The 18,343-nt window shown below is 46.8% G+C and overlaps 1 protein-coding gene across 5 annotated transcripts in view; it reads right to left on the bottom strand.

The window, feature by feature from the left end:
* TRAPPC9 (trafficking protein particle complex 9) overlaps positions 1–18,343 on the bottom strand; it is a 545,767-nt gene that overhangs the window by 384,609 nt on the left and 142,815 nt on the right. The gene's annotated exons all lie outside the window — the stretch shown is intronic.

The following is an 18,343-nucleotide window of genomic DNA, read 5'->3' on the forward strand; positions in this document are numbered from 1 at the left end:
AAAGTACAACCTGAATGTTTTGTGTGCTCTTCACAGCGGTCCTCAAGCACTGAGCATCCCTACAAGACAGGGAATGTCCTTACCTCTTCATTCGTCAGCCAGCCAAATCACAGAAACTACACGTCTGACAGTTTCCACGTGGAACATTAATTTACGAAGCTATCAAAAAGTACACCCCAGCATCCCACAAAACCTTTCTTCCCCAACAAATTAGTGTTAATACCTGTGGGTAAAGTCTCTCAAGAACTAACTGTGCATGTGTCCCTCACTCATACACTCAAACTGTTCAAAAATGTAAGTTCCCAGGACCTGCTTTTGCTCTTTCTGCCACAGGGTTTTCACCCATGTGTGAAAAACTGTTTTCCCCATCCCACCCTCTTTTACCTCCTTCAGTCCTGCCCTTTCTCCAAACCTTACCTCCATCATCACTTCCAAAGCAAAGCCTTCCCTGACCCCTTAAACTGTGTCCTTCCCAATGATATGGTCACCTTTCCTACCTAGCATTTAGCAAAGTTGCCATTTTTCATGCATTTGTAAAACTGCTGGTTTCTCTCACTAGACTTGTGCCAACAGTAGCCACTAGAGAGTGGGCCTTTAATTAAAATCAAAAAATAACTTCAGATCTTCAGATGTACCATCCACATCCCAAGATTAAAGCCACATCACAAGATTAAAGCCACATGTGGCTCCTGGCTACCCTGTCGGACAGCTCAGAACGGGACACTGTCCAGTCACGGAGCATGCTGCTGGACAGTGCCGCACCAGACTCTGAGCTCCTTGAGGGTAGGGACTGGGTGTCAGCTTACTCCTCAGGACAAGCCCCAGAACAGTACAGTACATGGGATAAAATGGATACTCCACAAATACTTGTAAGGGGAAAACATGCACTATAATTGCTTACTTTACTCAACTATGCAGTGCTTTATAAAAACCAAGAAAAAGATCATGTAAGTCCTGTTACCTGATTAGAATGGAATATTAGTCATTACCTCATACTTAAAACTAGGACATACTTCAAATATTCTATAATGTCCACTCCCTTATACAATATTTATGAGCATCTAATGTGTATCACAATACTACACACAAAAATTAGCTCATGGGCACCTGGGTGGCTTAGTCAGTTAAGCGTCCAACTCTTGATTTCGGCTCAGGTCCTGATCTCAGGTTCATGAGATTGAGCCCTGTGTCAGGCTCTGTGCTCAGTCTGGAGTCGGCTTGAGATTCTCTCTCTCCCTCTCCTCCTGCCCCTCCCCCTGCTCGTGCACATTCTCTAAAATGAATAAAATATTTTTTAAAAAATTAGCTCAAAAACTAGGTTAAAACAGGTAACTAAAATGGTTTTACTGGTGAATTCCACCAAACATTTAAATGCCAGTTCTTCTCAAACTCTCCCAAAAAACTGAAGCGAACACTTCCAAGCTCATTTTCCAAGGCCAGCCCTATTACCCAGATACCAAAGTCAGACAAAGACACTACCAGAAAACTTCAGATCAATATCCCTGCTGCATATAGATGCAAAAATCATCAATAAAACATTAGCAAACCAAATTCAACAGCACATTAAAAGGATTATACACCATGATCAAGTGGGATCTCTCCCTGGGATGCAAAGACAGTTCAACATACACAAGTCAATAAATGTGACATGCCATACTAACAGAATGAAGGATAACATTCATATCATCTCAGTAGATGCAGAAAAAGCATTTGCCAAATTCAAAATCTTTTCATGATAAAAACCCTCAAACTGGATGTTGAAGGAATGTATCTCAACATAATAAAGGCCATATATGACAAACCCACAATTATCATACTCAACGGTGAAAAGCTGAAAGCTTTTCCTCTGAGATCAGGCACAAGACAAAAGTGCCCATTCTCACAATCTTACTCAACATAGTATTGGAAGTCCTAGCCAGAACCATCAGGCAAGACGAATAAAAAGCATCTGAATCAGAAAGCAAGAAGTAAATTGGCTTTATTTGCAAATGATCTGATCTTATAGAAGATCCTTAAAACTCAACCCCCCCAAAAAAATAGTTAAGTCTAATTAACAAATCCAGTAAGTCTAAAAACAAATCCAGATAGAATATTAGTATACTGAAGTCGGCTGCTTTTCTATGCACTAACAATAAGATATCTGAAAAATAAAGAAAATTCCATTTGCAATAGCATCAAAAATAATAAAATGCCTAGGGATAAATTTAACCAAGAAAGTGAAAGATCTAAACACTGAAAACCGTTAAGACCTCGATGAAAGAAACTGATGATACAAATAAATGGAGGTATCCCCTGTTCATGGATTGGAAGAACACTGTGAAAAATGTCCATACTAGCCTAAGCCATCTACAGATTCAATGCAATCCCTATTAAAACGCCAATGCATTTTTCACAGGAAAAGAACAAGCAATCCTAAAATGTTTATGTAGCCACAAATGACCAAGTAGACAAAGCAATCCGGGGGTGGGGACGGAGAGAACAAAATTAGAGGCATCACGCTCCCTGATTTCCAACTATACTACAGACCTGTAATCAAAACAATACGGCACTGGCATAAAAACAGACACACATACTAATGAAACAGAACAGAGAGCCCAGAAATAAACTCCCACATATACTGTCAGCTAATATTTGACAGGAGAATCAAGAATACTCAATACAGTCTCATCAATAAGTGGTGTTGGGGAAAGTGGATTATCACGTGCAGAAAAATGCAACTAGAGCCTTATCTGACACCATTCATACAAATTAACTCAAAAATAGATGAAGGCTAAACACAGGAACTTCAAAAATGAAACTCCTAGAAGAAAACACAGGGGAAACCACCTTAGCATTGGTCTTGGCAGCAATTTGTTCATAGGACACCAAAAGCACAAGCAACCAAAGCAAAAATCAACAAGCGGGACTACAAACTGAGCTTCTGCACAGCCAAAGAAACAATCAACAAAATGAAAAGGCAACTACAGAATGGGAGAAAATTTCTGCCAATCCTCTATTTGGTTAGGGGTTAGTATTAAAATATCTGAAGAATGCATGTGACTCAGTAACAAACCAACAATCTGAAAATGAGAAGAACTGAGTCTTTGAAGAAGACCTATAAAAGGCAGCAGCTACGTGAAAAGGTGCTCCACATCCCTCATCATTAGGGAAATGCAAATCAAACCACAATGAGCTATCACCTCGCACGTCTTATGGCAGTCATCAAAGAAGACGTACAGGTTGCCGAGGGTATGAAGAAAAGGAAACCCCTGTGCACTGTTGGTGGGAATGTAAATTGGTGCAGCCACTGTGGAAAATAGTATGGAGACACCTCAAAAATTTAGAACTACCTTATGATCCAGCAACCCCTCTTCTGAATACATACCCTAAGGAAATGAAAATAGGATCTCAAGGAGGTATCTGACTCCCATGCTTATCGTAACATTATAGCCAAAATACTAAAACCACTTAAATATCCATCTACAGAGGAATGGGATGAAGAAGTTGTGGTATATATACAATCCAACATTATTCCATAAGAAAGGAAATCTTGCCATTTGCAACAATATGGATGGACCCTGACAGCATTATGCTAAGTGAAATAAGTCCAAGAAAGAAATACTGTATATCACTTATATGTGGAATCTAAAAGAGCCAAATTCATAAAAACAGAGACTGATGGTTATCAGGAGCTGAGAGGTAGGGAAAGGGGGAAATGTCGGTTGAGGGTACAAGCTTTCAATTAGAAGATAAATACATTCTGGGGATCTAGTGCACAGCACTGTGATTATATATAACATAACATATTAAACTGTTGCATATTACATACTTAAAGTTGCTACAAAAGTAGATCTTAAGTGTTCTCACCACATAGGAATGCAAGCTGGTGTAGCCGCTCTGGAAAAGAGTATGGAGGTTCCTCAAAAAGTTAAAAATAGAGCTACCCTACAACCCAGCAATTGTACTCCTAAAGATTTACCCAAAGAATACAAAAATACTGATTCAAAGGATACATGCACCCCAATGTTCAGAGCAGCATTATCAACAATAGCCAAATTATGGAAAGAGTCCAAGTGTCCATCAACTGATGAATGCATCAAGATGTGGTATATATATACAATGGAATAGTATGCAGCCATCAAAAAGAATGAAATCTTGTCATTTGCAATGACATGTATGGAACTAGAGGGTATTATGCTAAGCGAAATAAGTCCGTCAGAGGAAGACAAATACCGTATGATTTCACTCATATGTGGAATTTAAGAAACAAATGAGCAGATGGGTGGGGAACAGAGTGGTAAACCAAGAAACAGACTCTTAACAATACAGAACGGACTGGTGGTTACCAGAGAGGAGGTGGGGGGATGGGGGGGATGGGAGAAACAGGTGATGGGGATGAAGAACGGCACTTGTTGTGATGAGCACTGTGTTCTATGGAAGTGTTGAATCACTGTATTGTACACCTGAAACTAATTACACTGTATGTTAACTGGAATTTAAATAAAAACTTAAAAAATGTTCTCACCACAAACAAGGAATTCATTATGGGTGTGATGGAGAAGTCAGCTAAAGCTAAGGTGGTCATCATTTTGGAGTGAATCAAATCAGGACACTGCAGCTTACAGTACCATGTGTCAATTGTATCTCAATAAAGCTGCAAAAAATTAAAACCGGTAACTGCACACCTTTCATATGCTTATTTATCATTCGGACATGCAATCGTGTGACATGTCTGTTAAAATATATTCTTCCGTTTTTACTGGGCAACATCATTAGTTATCGGGGAAAGGCAAATTAAAACCAGACTGAAATACCACCACACATGGACCAGAAGAGCTAAAATTTAAAGATTTTATTTATTTATTTATTTGACAGAGAGATAGAGAGAACAAGTAGGCAGAGAGGCAGGCAGAGGGAGAGGGAGAAGCAGGCTTCCCACTGAGCAGGGAGCCCGATGCGGGACTTGATCCCAGGACCCCGGGATCACGACCTGAGCCGAAGGCAGACACTTAACAACTGAGTCTCCCAGGCACCCCCAGAAGAGCTAAAATTTAAAAGACTGATCCAGAGCAGCAGAATTCTCACGCAGATGATGTGTGTGTAAATCCAAACAAGCACATTGACAATCTGGATGGCTATAAATCTGTAAACGCTAAACATACATATGATCTACAATCCAGCAAAACCACTCATAGGCTTATGTGGGTTCATGTCCACCAAATACCTGTGCCAGAAAAATTACAGCTATTCATAATGGCCAAAAGCTGGGAACAACTCAAACGCCCATCACGAGTGGATCAATTGTGGTATTTTAACACAGTGGAATAGCATCCAGCAATAAAAAGGAACACAACACGCAACAACATGTGGGAATCTCGGCAAAAGCAAAAGCAAAAAAATAAAATAAAAAGGACACAGGAGTGTATACTCTATTTATACTCTATTTCTTCCCTGAGTCAAGAACAGTCAAAACTAATGTCTGATGACAGAAGTCACAGTTACAGTCCTCTCTGTGCGGAGTTCTCACCGGTGACAAGACTCGAGGAAACCGGAGAGGTGCAAGTTACCCCATCCGGTTCTGGGCGCTGGTTGCAAGGATGAAGGAGTATAAAAATATAAATTCATCCGGGGGCGCCTGGGCAGCTCAGTCGGTTAAGGGTCTGACTCCTGATTTCAGATCAGGTCGTGGTCTCAGGGTTGTGAGACTGAGCCCCTGTCGGGCTCTGTGCTCAGCAGGGAGTCTGCTTGAGATTCTCTCTCCCTCACCTCCTCCCCCCTCCCACACTCTCTCTCTCTCTCTAAAATAAATAAAATCTTAAAAATAAAAATTCATCCAGCTGTATATGTAACATCTGTGCTCGTTACTTCATATAAATCGTATTTCTGTAAAAAGACTCAAATACCTTTTTAACAAAAATAAGGATCTGGGAATAAGTCTAGTAAAATACTTTAAGACCTTTATAGAGAAAATTAAAGTGTTATTGAAAGACACTCGAGATGATAAATAAATGGACAATATTGATAGATATGAGACTCCCATAAAAATGTCAATTTTTCCCCAAATTGATGTACAGGTCAACACAGACCCTTCAGCATTCTAACAGACTACTTTGAGGACTCTGACAAACTGAATCTAAAATATACATGGAAAATCAAAGGACAATGTCTAAAAACCTTAACGGTAGTCTAGAGAGGAGACTTGCCCCCGCAGGAAATGCATAATGAGCAGCAGCTGCGTCTGCCTGGAGAGGCCCAGAGTCTGGTACAACCGGCCTGAGACGAGGACGGAGTTTTCCAACCAGAGGGAAGACAGTCCCTATCAGTGGCTCCCCCACGTGGCTGCACACAAGAATCATCTGGCACACTTTAAAAACCCGGGGAGGCCCAGGTCACACCCCACGCCCATCGAGCCACCATGTCTGGGGGTGGGGGTCAGGAAGAGGTTTTAAAGATTTCCCCCCGCCCCCATGATTCCAAAGTGCAGCCAAGTCAGAGAGCTACTGGCCAGGCCCCAAACAGTAAGCCTGAGAGAGCACGGCAAGTTAGAGAGACACAAGTGATTTCGTGTTTCTGAAATACGAGCTCAGTGAGAGAGAAGAGGCTCGGCTGAGGGTAAACAGGCCACGAGGGCCAGACCACATAAGCCACACCAGGGCCTTGATCCAGAGTCAATGCCAAGCTCTGGGAAGTCATCCAAAAGGACGACACAGGTTTTGCTCCAGGAAGGACAGAGAGCACAGTGAGCTGCTGGGAGACCAACCAGAACCCTAAAACGGTGGAAAGGGTTAAAGAGAAGGCCCGGCGATACTTAGGAGACAAACCTAACAAGACGTGGTGCGATCAACAGGCAGAGCTCACAGCAAACCGGCCTACAGTGATCTATAAAAATCATCCCTTTCTCTTTGGAAAAACAAAACCTCCTGAATCCCCTCTACTGAACACCTACCTAATTTGCTTACCAGCAAATCCCCACCAGCTTGGCTGGGAAGGCAGTAATGAGAGCAGGGAGATCAATGGTCCTGAAGGCTTCAGCTCCAGCGGCCGGCAAAGGATCACCTGTTGCTGATGAATGACAGCCAGCTGGGTTTTCATTCTATCCTGGTGGTTTAGAAAGTTATCTTCCCACCTGAATTTACAACAGAGAACGGAGTCAACCTACCCACGGGTAGCTAACAGTGGCCCGGGGATACGGGCACCTCCACAGGTTACTAGACAGAGGTCTGGGGCAAGAACTCAGCTTCAGGGTGTTGTGAAGCTTTTTCTCACCCACAGATGTGCTCCTGAGAGCTCCGGGGAAGCCAGGCAAACTGACCTCTCCCCAGGCCGAGCCACTAAGCTGTGAAGTTATCGCTGGGGAGCCAGAAGGCCGGTGGGCAATAAGGGCTGAACACAACATCGGGCAGGCTGTCTGGTGCGTCGGTAACCTTGCCCTTCAGAAAGGAAGCAGATAACCCACTGAACACAAAACAAAAGCAGTGTGATCTGACGAATGGCCAACACAGTCTGAAAATGACTGCAGGTCTGCATTACAACCCAGGAGGTGGATTTCTGAGTTCAGCTCGGAGATGTACAGAACTGAAAACAGCACTGCTCCCACCCTTAAGAAAAAAGCTGGATACAGGCTTCCGCTCACATTCCCGTGGTTTTCGTGTAAAGAATCCATGGCTGAATTTAAATAAAAGATTGTTTTAGGTTTGCAAAAAAAAAAGAAAAGAAAAGAAAAAAGAACAAGCTGGATAAACTGAAAACCAACTTTTCCCAAACTGATCAGATAACCAAAGTCACAGGGAAAACTAACCTGAAATCTCTGTTGAGAAGCAGGGCCCCCAGCATTTGCCCACATGGGCCTCTGCTCGACACCACAGAAGCCAGTAAAAAGGTTCAGCTAGAAATGGCTCATGAATGGCTAAAGGCCTTGCCTGGGCTCCAAGAGTGTAAAGCTCCTGGGGGCTGCTGTAGGATCCTGAAACCATGCCTCCTTGGAGCTGGCTGGGAGGGAAATGCCAGCCACTGCACTAGCCCCAGCCTCTCCCCTCTCCCTGCGAGACCAAAGCCCTAACCTGCAAGGCAAGAATCAGCAAAGACTGTGCCTGAGGGCGCTGATGGAAACCCACCACCGCTGGGGAACAGCCGCCAGCCAAACCTCCACCCAGATTCACCTGCCCCCCTGATTCAGAGCTTCACGGGACACGTGGTCACATACATGGACCAAGAGTGCAGAGAGGACATCCGGCCTGGGTGGGATGGTTACTGAAGCTACGTGAACACAGGAGAGAGTCTTGAGAAAGAGGGAACTCAGAAAATACAAGAGGGCCTGGGGAGGAGCCCTGAGGAATTCCGTGTGCAAGGCTGAAGGGGACAAGGGCGACTCGGCAGAGGAAACGGAGAGCTCTAGGCACAGAGCGAGGCGCTGGAATTAAAAGACACCGATGATGCCAGCCCCGCCCGTAAGACGCGTACGCGAGGACGACCAAACTGCAGTCACGGTCGCAGCAGCTGGGGACCCGCGCCAGGAGAGAGACGCCACAGAGCTGCGAGGGCCAAACGCCACCTGAGGGGACGCAGCGCCACAGCTCAGGGGTATGGCAACAGATCTGCGAGGACCAACAGGACATGCCCTCAACATGGTGAGCTCTTGCCATCCTTGATACTCTCTAGCCTCAGAAAAAACCCACGATTCAATAAGATCCTTGGCCACCCTCATAAGATCTCATGTCTGTGAAAGCCTCGGGCATCGAGGAATTGTAAAGAGAAAAGAGATATGGCATCAAGATTCCACCACCTTTGATTTCTGGATAATTCAGAGTGAGTCACTTCTCTTTGTAAGACTGAGATTTCCAAGAATTCGTATTTCTTTTCAAAGAGAGCAGCAGACCATGACCAAGACCTGGACTAGCGCCCCACTCTCAGAGCGCAGTGCGGGGGGAAGGCACCAGCATAAGAGGGAATGCAGGACATCCCACAGCGGCAGCTCTCGGCCCCGGGCCGCAAGGGTAAGCTGAAGGACCCGTTATCATGAAATTGTGAAGAAGAAAAACATAATGAAATGCCAGATGGAAATACAGGGTTGGGGTTTTTTGGGTTTTTTAAGGGGGCTCCCATGGAGCCCAGCACAGGGCAATGCAGGGCTTGAACTCACAACCATGAGATCAAGACCTGAGCTGAGAACAAGAGTCTCAAGCTTAACGGACTGAGCCACCCAGGCGCCCTGGAAATACGGTTTAATATAAGTCTCCAACTGTGGACAAAGAACTGAACGTGTCCACCTTCCCATAGGCAGAGCTTGTCTTAATCATAATAAGCATGAGGCATTTCAGGCAAGAAAAAATGGATTTTTCCACAGGGAACAGAATAAATTCTAACAGGAGCTCACCAAACTGCTTGGCCAGCTACTAAACTCTGGGCCGCAAACATACATGAAGTCTTTCAGGGAAGGCTGCCCAGCGGGGAAGGTCTTTGGCGTCTCCTTCCTGCACGAGGCCCTCCTCCCCAGCCAACCAGGCTCTCCCCTGCTTAAGACCTCCATGCCTCACCCTTGAGCTGTTACACCTGTCACCTACCACATCCAGATGAATCCACCCACCCACCTTCTCAAAACAATCTCCATCACATCAACCTTCTGAAACGCTCTCTATGGATTTTCAGGACCTTCCAATAAAGCCCATGGTGCTTCTCTGGAGTTTAGACCTCCCACAGCCCACCTGCCCCACCATCCTACCCAGATCCTCTCTCTCCGCCCAGTCCTCTATCCCATCACCTCCATCCCTACCCTCTGGTGTCCAGCTTACCCTTCAGTGAGGCACCATTCGAGGGCCCTGCATCCAGAAGTCTGATCATCCGGCCAAGACAGCTCTCCCTTCCCTGACCTCAGGGTCAGGAACACTCAATGTGGCGTCACGACATGCCTGTCATCCCTCATTCAGTAAATATTTGCTGGGAATCTTCTCTGAGCCAGGCCCTGTGCTGGGTGCTGGAACAGTATGGAAGAAACTAATAGCACTTGAAGGTGCCCAAGTAACACCCAGGCCAGCAGAGGCCTTCAAAGAGGAAGTGACCAAAGCTGGGGCCAGCAGGAGAAGGCTGACAGGCATTGCAAGGGGAGGAAAAGGCAGCGACTCAACACAGTATTTCAGAACAACCAAAGTATGAAACGCAGGGGGGCCCCAGCAAAAATGAGGCCAGGAGGGCAGGGGGTCAGCTGGGACCAGATTATTTGGATGTTACACTCCAAAGTCAGAAGCACATTTGTTTTCAAGAAAAAGCAAAAACAGAACAGAGGATGGATTCCAGAAGGCAAGGCCAGTGGCGGGAGACTTGTAGGTTCTTACAGTGGTTCTCGGGCAGAGGGGGAGGGTCACAGGGACGTTTAGGAGACAGACAGACAGGACTCGGTGGGGAGCGGATGGAGCTTTAGCAGCGACAGAACAGTCCACTTCCAAGCACTCGGTGACAGCTCTCATCCACAGAGGAAGCAAAGGAAGAGGCGCAGGTCTGGGTGAGCTGCAGCGTATCGGGGTCTGCATGGGTTGCACATGAGCTGCTTTGGGGACTGCCAGGTGACAATGTCAGGAAGCCAGCTAAAAATAGAGCTGTGGCATTCAGGAGCAGAAATAAAGATTTTAGAGTCTCAGCACAAGTTGGAATTGTAGGTTTGGGAAGCTGTTAAAATCATTTAGAACAATATGACTTTCAAAAAAAGGGGCTAAGGTCCAACTGTTAGGAATGTCATTAGTTGGGATACAGACAAAAAGACAGAACCAGTGCAGGTGAGTGTGGAGGGAGGAAGGGGCACCCAGACCTCACAGGGGCTGATGAGTGGTGCCCTAACCCAGAGACAGGCCTGGCCTCAGCAGCCTGAGGAGGACAGGGACAGGGAAGAGAAGGGAAAAGCAGTAGCTGGGGAGAAAGCCATGGTTGAGGAAAGGGTTTGTTCTCTGTTACCTAGATTTTAAGATCAATATTGAGCATATTTACTGAGGGACTGGTACAAAACTGCTCAGATCTCGGTGTGCAGAGGAATCCCCAGGAAACCCTGTCAGAAACACAGACCCCAGCCCAGGGCCCTTGGAGGTGAATTCAGAAGGGCTGGCAGGCCAAGGAAGCTCCATGTTATCAAGCAGCCTCTGGTGCATGCTGTCCGCGGACCATGACTTAAAAAACCAGTGGTCAAGTTGAAAGGTCCAAAGAGAGAGGATCCTGAACGCAAGTCAAAGAATTCACCTCTGATTAGAGAGACCTCCTCCTCCAAGATCAAACAGACGGAAATACAAACATACCCCAGATACAAGAAGGAAGCTGAGAACATCTCTGCCCAGTGGCCTCTGTGAAGAGGACTGGAGGATGGCCGGCCGGCAGCAGGCGACAAGACCCACGTTTGTCCGCAGCCTCTGAATGGATGGGGGGGAGGGGCCTCTATGAGGCAGAGAAGCACCCTCTCCCCACAGCATCAAAGTTCATGAAACAGTGAATTCTGCTTAGCAGTGTCAGCTGGTTCCTTCTCAAGATGCAAAAGCAGTGGATAATCTAAAGGACAGGATCTAGCATCACCCCCTCCCGCCCTCCACCCTGCCATGGGTAAGACGCTTCCCATGTACTAGTACCACATGCCCATTATGAAAATTGCCAAGTCTCCATGTGTCCACAGAACTACAACATTCCATTCTCTACAGCCACCCCAAACATGAGCCTGGAAACATCGTCCTGTTTGTTCCCTAAGGGAGGGAAGGGGCACAGAACAGCAGGACAAACTCCCTGCAGTAAGCAGGGCCCCTGGCACTATTATGTTGAACAAATCATTTCGCCTTCTGGGACTCAGGCTCCTGTGTGGCAAAACTGGCTGGACGCGAGGCCGTCTCGTCTCGCCTGGTCTGTGCTGCTAAGCATCGCCATGGCCCACAGTCAAACGGAAATGCCACATTCGGTTATCATGTCCAACAGAAATGGTCAGCAGAGAAAGCTCACGTTTCTCCTAAAAACTGAGAGCCAAAAAAGTGTACAGAAAGAGAAAACCAAATTAACTGACTAAAAAGGAAACCCAAAGCAGGTGATGCTTTCATTCACTTTCCAGAAGCAGAAACCCAGAGGACGGTTTCCATCCAAAGCATCAACCCCAGTAAAATCAAAACACTAGCTCTTCAATCTCGCTAAAAGTTCATTATGCTCAAACATTCCCCCAGAAAAAGGCACGCGCAGCGTCCTGATGTGATCTTCAAGACAATGCCTGGATGAAAAACTTCATGGATAAATGTAATTTTTCAATCTGGTCCAATGAAAAAGCTCTCATGCAAAAGCAGTGTTATGAAAACATTTCAATGTTTTTGTTCTTTTAGAAACATTTTATGGTAAAACAGAACACTGACCAAGCTGCATAAAGTATGTTGTTGAATGAAGATCTACTGGAATCACCACATGGCTCAAGCAATGGGGTTCTGCCAGCCCCCCGGGAGCCTTCATCTGGCCTCATCCCCATCACAACATCCTCCCTCCCCTGAAGCTCACCCTGCCCTGGCCTCACGGCAGTCATTTCCATGCTTTTTTTTTTTTTTTTTTTTTTTAAGATTTTATTTATTTGACAGAGAGAGGGAGAGAGAGCACAAGTAGGCAGAGCGGCAGGGCGAGGAGCCCGATGCAGGACTCGATCTCAGGACCCGGAGAACATGACCTGAGCTGAAGGCAGAAGCTTAACCGACTGAAACACCCAGGCGCCCTCCGTGCTTTTCTTAATTGTCTCGCAACCCCAGAGCCAAGCACAGAGCCAAGAGTGCTTGTGCTTAACTGTGCGGTGTGTTTTCAAATATGGTGTTTAAATGTACTGTTTTAAGTTAGCAAAGTTCAACTCCAGGAAGCCCTTTTACCCCTTTGAGTGGGGGTGAAATATACATCATGTCAAATTTACCATTTGAATCATTTTTAAGTGTGCCCTTGAGTGGTACTGACACCTTCACCCTCCTGTGCAGCTGTCCCCGACTCCACCCCGGTTTCCCCTTACACTTTCCCCTTGAAGAAAGCAGGTTGCTGGGCTGTAGAGGTGGCCCTAGTCTGGACTGGTGCTGGTTAACGAGTTTTTCTGTCGTCCGAGTCCCTGCAAATCGGTAGCTGGATCCAAAGCACTGATGGGTCTCAGGTGCGATGTTTGGGAGGTGTGTGTTCTCCCCCCAAGGAGGAACGTAATGGCTGGTGGTCTCTGCTAGGTGGATGCTCACAGTTTTGGTCCACTCATCTATCAGGGACCGCAAAATGATGGTATTCCAATTCCATCATCCCTCCTCAACCGTTAGCTGGAGCACTTGGGTAAAGAGAAACCCCCTCATCCACTGCTGGGGGGTCCAACAGTACACAAGCATGGAAAAGCAGAATAAACACCCATTACTTATCATGTCCAAAATAATGAACTTGTTCCCTGTCACGTGCAAAGGTGGAAGATTCTAGCAGCACGAAGAGCGCAGGACTGAAACGGCCGTCACCCTTGGCGATCCTCAAACTGTCGGCAGCAGCACCTTCGGTAGGTCCGCCTGACACCACCTCAGTTCACTCTGACAGCGTCCTCGCTAGAGGTCTCACGCCACGTGTCAAGACCGTCCGACTACACTTCCTGCTCCAGACCAGGGACGGGCCCGCTCCAAGGAGCCCTGGCTTCCCGACCGCCATGTGGGGATTCGGAAAGCTCCCTGCTCTGGGCGATGGTCAGTTTCCAGGCCTTGGCCGCATACAGGGCAGACAGATAGGCAGACTTATTTTTAAATACCTCATAATTTCATTTTTTTTAAGATTTTATTTATTTGAGAGACACAGAGAGAGAGAGTGCATGTGCTTGTACACAAGCAGGGGGAGCAGGAGAGGCAGAAGCGGACTCCCCGTGGAGCAGGGAGCCCGACGTGGGGCTCGATCCCAGGACCCTGGGATCATGACCTGAGCCAAAGGCAGACGCTCAACGACTGAGCCACCCCGGCGCCCCTTTCATGCTGTTACTTTTATTCAAGGCCTGGACTACAAGGTTTTTACTTAATCTCTATTCTCTTACATCTATTACCTCCTTTCTTCCATACGAGAATCCTAGTTCAAGACCAGATGCTAGAATCAGATTGTCACAAAATTACTCACTTTATTCCACATCAATACATAGTTTCCGAATACCAATACCAATATTATCTCTATCAAAAGAATTACTAAAAGCAGTTCAAAACTACTTTTGCAGAGAGTGGCATCGTCATCATAGAGGAGTAAGAGTTTTCTACCATCTTCCCCTCAAAGCACGCTGATTTAGACAATCACCCACAAATGAGAGAGCCTCTGTGGAGGTCCAGGAGTCTAGTGGAGAAGAGCCCGAATACCACAGAAGCAAAAAACTCTGCAAGTGGACATGCTGAGGAGGGCCGTGTCACCCCTCCCACCCCTCGGCACAGCTCAACGCCGAGAGCCTGGGATTTCTCCCTCAGGGACTCAGAGAGTGTGTGAGCCCGCCCCTCACTTCCTCAGCTGTGCAGGGTGGCTGCCAAGGAAGGTCCTTGCTCCCGTGCCCCATCCAGAACCCCGAGGTCCCAAAAATGTCCTTCAAGTCTTTTTATTAAATCCAGGTAAGATGAGGATTGCATATAGCTTTCATTGTTCAATTTCTCTTCAATCTCCTTTCATCTATAACCGTCCTCCCACCTGTTTTACAAAAGGGGAATCATTTTGTAAAATCATCTACTTTCCAGAGCTGTTGGGAAGGTTAAACAGAAAGAGTCCAAATCAAGTGGCCAGTCCAGGCTTACATGCAGCACCTGACATCGCTCGACAAATATTACCTCTCTGCCACGTGCCTACAGCCCACACGGAACCCAGGGTCCTGGCTTGCATGATAGCGGTATTAGTTGTTCTAAATTCTTAAAATGGCATCTGATTTCGGTAATCTGAGTCCATGCTGGAAAAGCAAACTGGGTCCACAAGTGCTCCCTGGATGAAGGTTTCTGAACATGTCAGACTGAGAGCTGCACGCGGGTCACCTCCCGGTCCCCAGAGGCCACTGCCGCGGAGGTCACGGCTGTCTCCAGGCAGGGCTACCCACGGCCTCCCTGGTGTTAGGCCAATGTAGTCAGGGCACGGTGCAGTATCAGCCCAGCGTGCAGCACAGCGACTCAGCACTTCCATCCACCAGCCGCTGCTGGTCCGGGTCAGCGCGCTCTTGATCCCCTTTGCCTACTTCACCCGGCCCCCCAGCCACCTCCGCTCAGGCAACCAACAGTGTGTTCTCTGTATTTGAGAGTCTGGGGGAGTTTGTTTTCTTTTTTGTGTGTTTTCTTAAATTCTTGACTCCTTAGCCTAAACTACACATACAGTGCATCATCCGCTCACCAGACCCTGGAAGGTCCTTTGTGGGCCTTGATGCCCACCTTTTCTCCTCTATAAGACTTGCCCTGGTTGTGGACATTAAGATTCTGTGCCTCAAATCCTACAATATGCTGTGGAAACAACCATCATCAGTAAAGAGGGCATCTGGTTAGTAACCACCATGTTCTATCGCACACATGTGCTGTAGCTAACTGATGGGAAATCAGGCCAGTCTTATTTACAAACCACTTAGTGATCGTGATCCTAGCTCCCTTTGATCTGGTTTTATTTTAAAGGACAGAAGAAGGTATTCCCAGGCTACGAATCTCGGACTACAGTTTTCCTTCCAGCTTGGAAAGGCAAAGGCAATGCTCCAGAGCTCTGTAACAAAAGGCAGAAACACAGTAACCTAACAAAGCCTGTCTGCCTGAGCACATGAACTCACAGAGCCACCACAAGCAAGAAAGGTACGGTTTCCCCTGGAGGCCTCCTGTCCTGTCTCTCAGGGAGAGCGCGCCACCCCCTTTGGCAGGTAGCCAACTCAACACCCCGTCCTTGGTCCTTGACTCCTCACAGCCAGGTAGCTCGGCTGGAAGTCTACTAGCCCGGACATGCCCCTGGGACGAGAGCTAATCAAGCACTCCCTGGACAGCTGTGAGGCACCATTCATTCTGCCAAACTCCCTTCCTGGGAAAAAGAAAAGTCAGAACCTCTGCCCGTAACCCTCTACTTGCAGAAAAATGTAGTCTGGTGGTATCAAGCAGTTTACAAACAGAAAAAAAATCCATCTTACCTGATATTCTTTAAGCCCTGGTATAATGTTAAATCCACTTGACATTTTCATAGTTTCTTCTTTTTTTTTTTTTTTTTTAAGATTTTATTTATTTATTTGAGAGAGAGAATGAGAGACAGAGAGCATGAGGTGGGGAGGGTCAGAGGGAGAAGCAAACTCCCTGCTGAGCAGGGAGCCCGATGCGGGACTCGATCCAGGGACTCCAGGATCATGACCTGAGCCGAAGGCAGTCGTTTAACCAACTAAGCCACCCAGGCGCCCCATTTTCACAGTTTCTAATGTGTCCAACAGTAAATTTCCTTTTCTACCTTTGTTAATAATATACCCAAAAAAATGTTAATCAAATATTATTATTATACAAGGAAGCTCGTACAGTTAAACACTAGAGAGTGCACAGGAGAGCAAATTTCATGACGAGTGTTATGGACTGTCTGTGTCCTCCCCAAATTCCTACGCTGAAGCCCTAACACCCAGGATGACAGTGCTCCAACGTGGGGCCCTGAGAGGAGATGACGTTGAATGTGGAGCCCCCTCACCAAGGGAAGGAGATGGGGAAGAGGCACTCACTCACTCATCCTGACTACAAATGTGCAAAGGCTCTTTCTCCGTTGTGGCCTGGATAGTGTGAATACAGGCTGAATAGGACACATGGGGTCCTTGTTCCCCGAAACTTCTCATCTAGAGGATGGAGGCAGATGGACAGGAAAAACCAACATGACACTTCCAGGAACAAGTGCAGTTAAGAACGCAGGTGCTTCGACAAGAATGGCGAGGGATGGGGTGCTGATCCAGCTGACATGCTCGGGGCGCCTCTCTGCAGGGGAGACTTCCAAACTGCCGTCTGAACAGTGAAGTGTGGGTGTGCAGATTGTGGGAGAGAGCGATTCGGGTGAGGCCCTCAGGCAGGACAGCTGGGCACACTCTGGGGACAAGGTGGCCAGTGTGGCCAGAGATGCCTCAGGGGCACAAGAGGGAAGAAGACAGTCCCTGTCACGGGAACATGAAACCGTAACTAAGCTTTGTCTCTCGAATTCAATGGGATAGCATCATTCCTGAGCACCCACGTACAGCTGAGAGACTGGCTGGGAAACAGAGTCCCATTCCCAGAGACAGACAGACAGACAGACATCTCATCCCTGAAGGTAATACCCACTTCAAAACTGACAGGCCTCTGGGCCTCTGTACCAGTGGATTTCTTGCAAGGCCTGGGGGGCCCATGCTTCTTCTTCATCAAGGAAGTTTCCCAGTTCAGGACCAAGTCACACATCAACTTTGGGAGCCCCTACAGGACCTCACCAGATAAAGTGAGCTGCATCTCATCATGTCCCTGAGTCTCGGGGTGCTCTAATCCCATACTTATTTTTCTGGCTGACCCCCTGGGCCACAGAAGAGTTACAAGGACAGGCTCTGGAATCAGGCTGCCTGGATTCATAACCCAGTTCTGCCACTCCCTAGCTGTGTGACCTTTGAAAAATTACTCAACCTCTCTAGGCCTTAATATCCTCATTTGTAAAGTGGAGACATTATTAGCACCTAATATGGTTGCTGTGAGGACTGAGTGAGTTGATTCACGTAAACCTCTTAAATATTAGCTGCTATCATCATCACTGTCCTTCAGGAGATAGACCCTTCCTCGTTACTCATCCTGTGGTCCAAGAGCCCAGTCCAGTGCTTGGTTCATAATATGAGACAGTTAAATGTCGTGTCATGCTACGGAGGGTGAGTGATGGGGGAACATAACATAACTAACATTTGTTGAACCTTTACCAGGCTGCAGGTGGAACGCAAATCCTCACAACCCTAGAGATGCTCATGATCGTTTCATAAACTAGGAGACTAAGAGAAGTCAAAGTCGCTCACCCAAAGTTACACGGTTAGTAAGTTCTAACAACAGAATCTGCTGACTGTCTCAAACCATACCCTTCAACTCAATGCTTGTGGCCCCCAAAATTCCTGTGTTGAAGCCTGAACCCCAAACGTGCCTGTATGTGAAGACAGGGCCTGTGAGGAGGTGATAAAGGTTAAGTGAGGTCATAAGGGAGGGGCCCTAATCCAACAGGGTTGCTGTCCTCATAAGAACATGCTTAGCACCCTGATCTCAGACTTCTAGCCTTCGGAACTTCGGGAAATCAGTTTCTGTCATGTGGACACAGTCTGTGGATCTTGTTACGACAGCCTGAACTAACTAATACACCCCACGGTGCCTCCAAATGAACGTATGAATGCATACACCCATTCGTAATCTGACACAATTAATCCAGT

Source organism: Mirounga leonina, unplaced genomic scaffold (genome assembly GCF_011800145.1).
Source record: "Mirounga leonina isolate KUSES-001 unplaced genomic scaffold, KU_Mleo_1.0 Mir_165, whole genome shotgun sequence".
Classification (NCBI taxonomy): Eukaryota; Metazoa; Chordata; class Mammalia; order Carnivora; family Phocidae; genus Mirounga; species Mirounga leonina.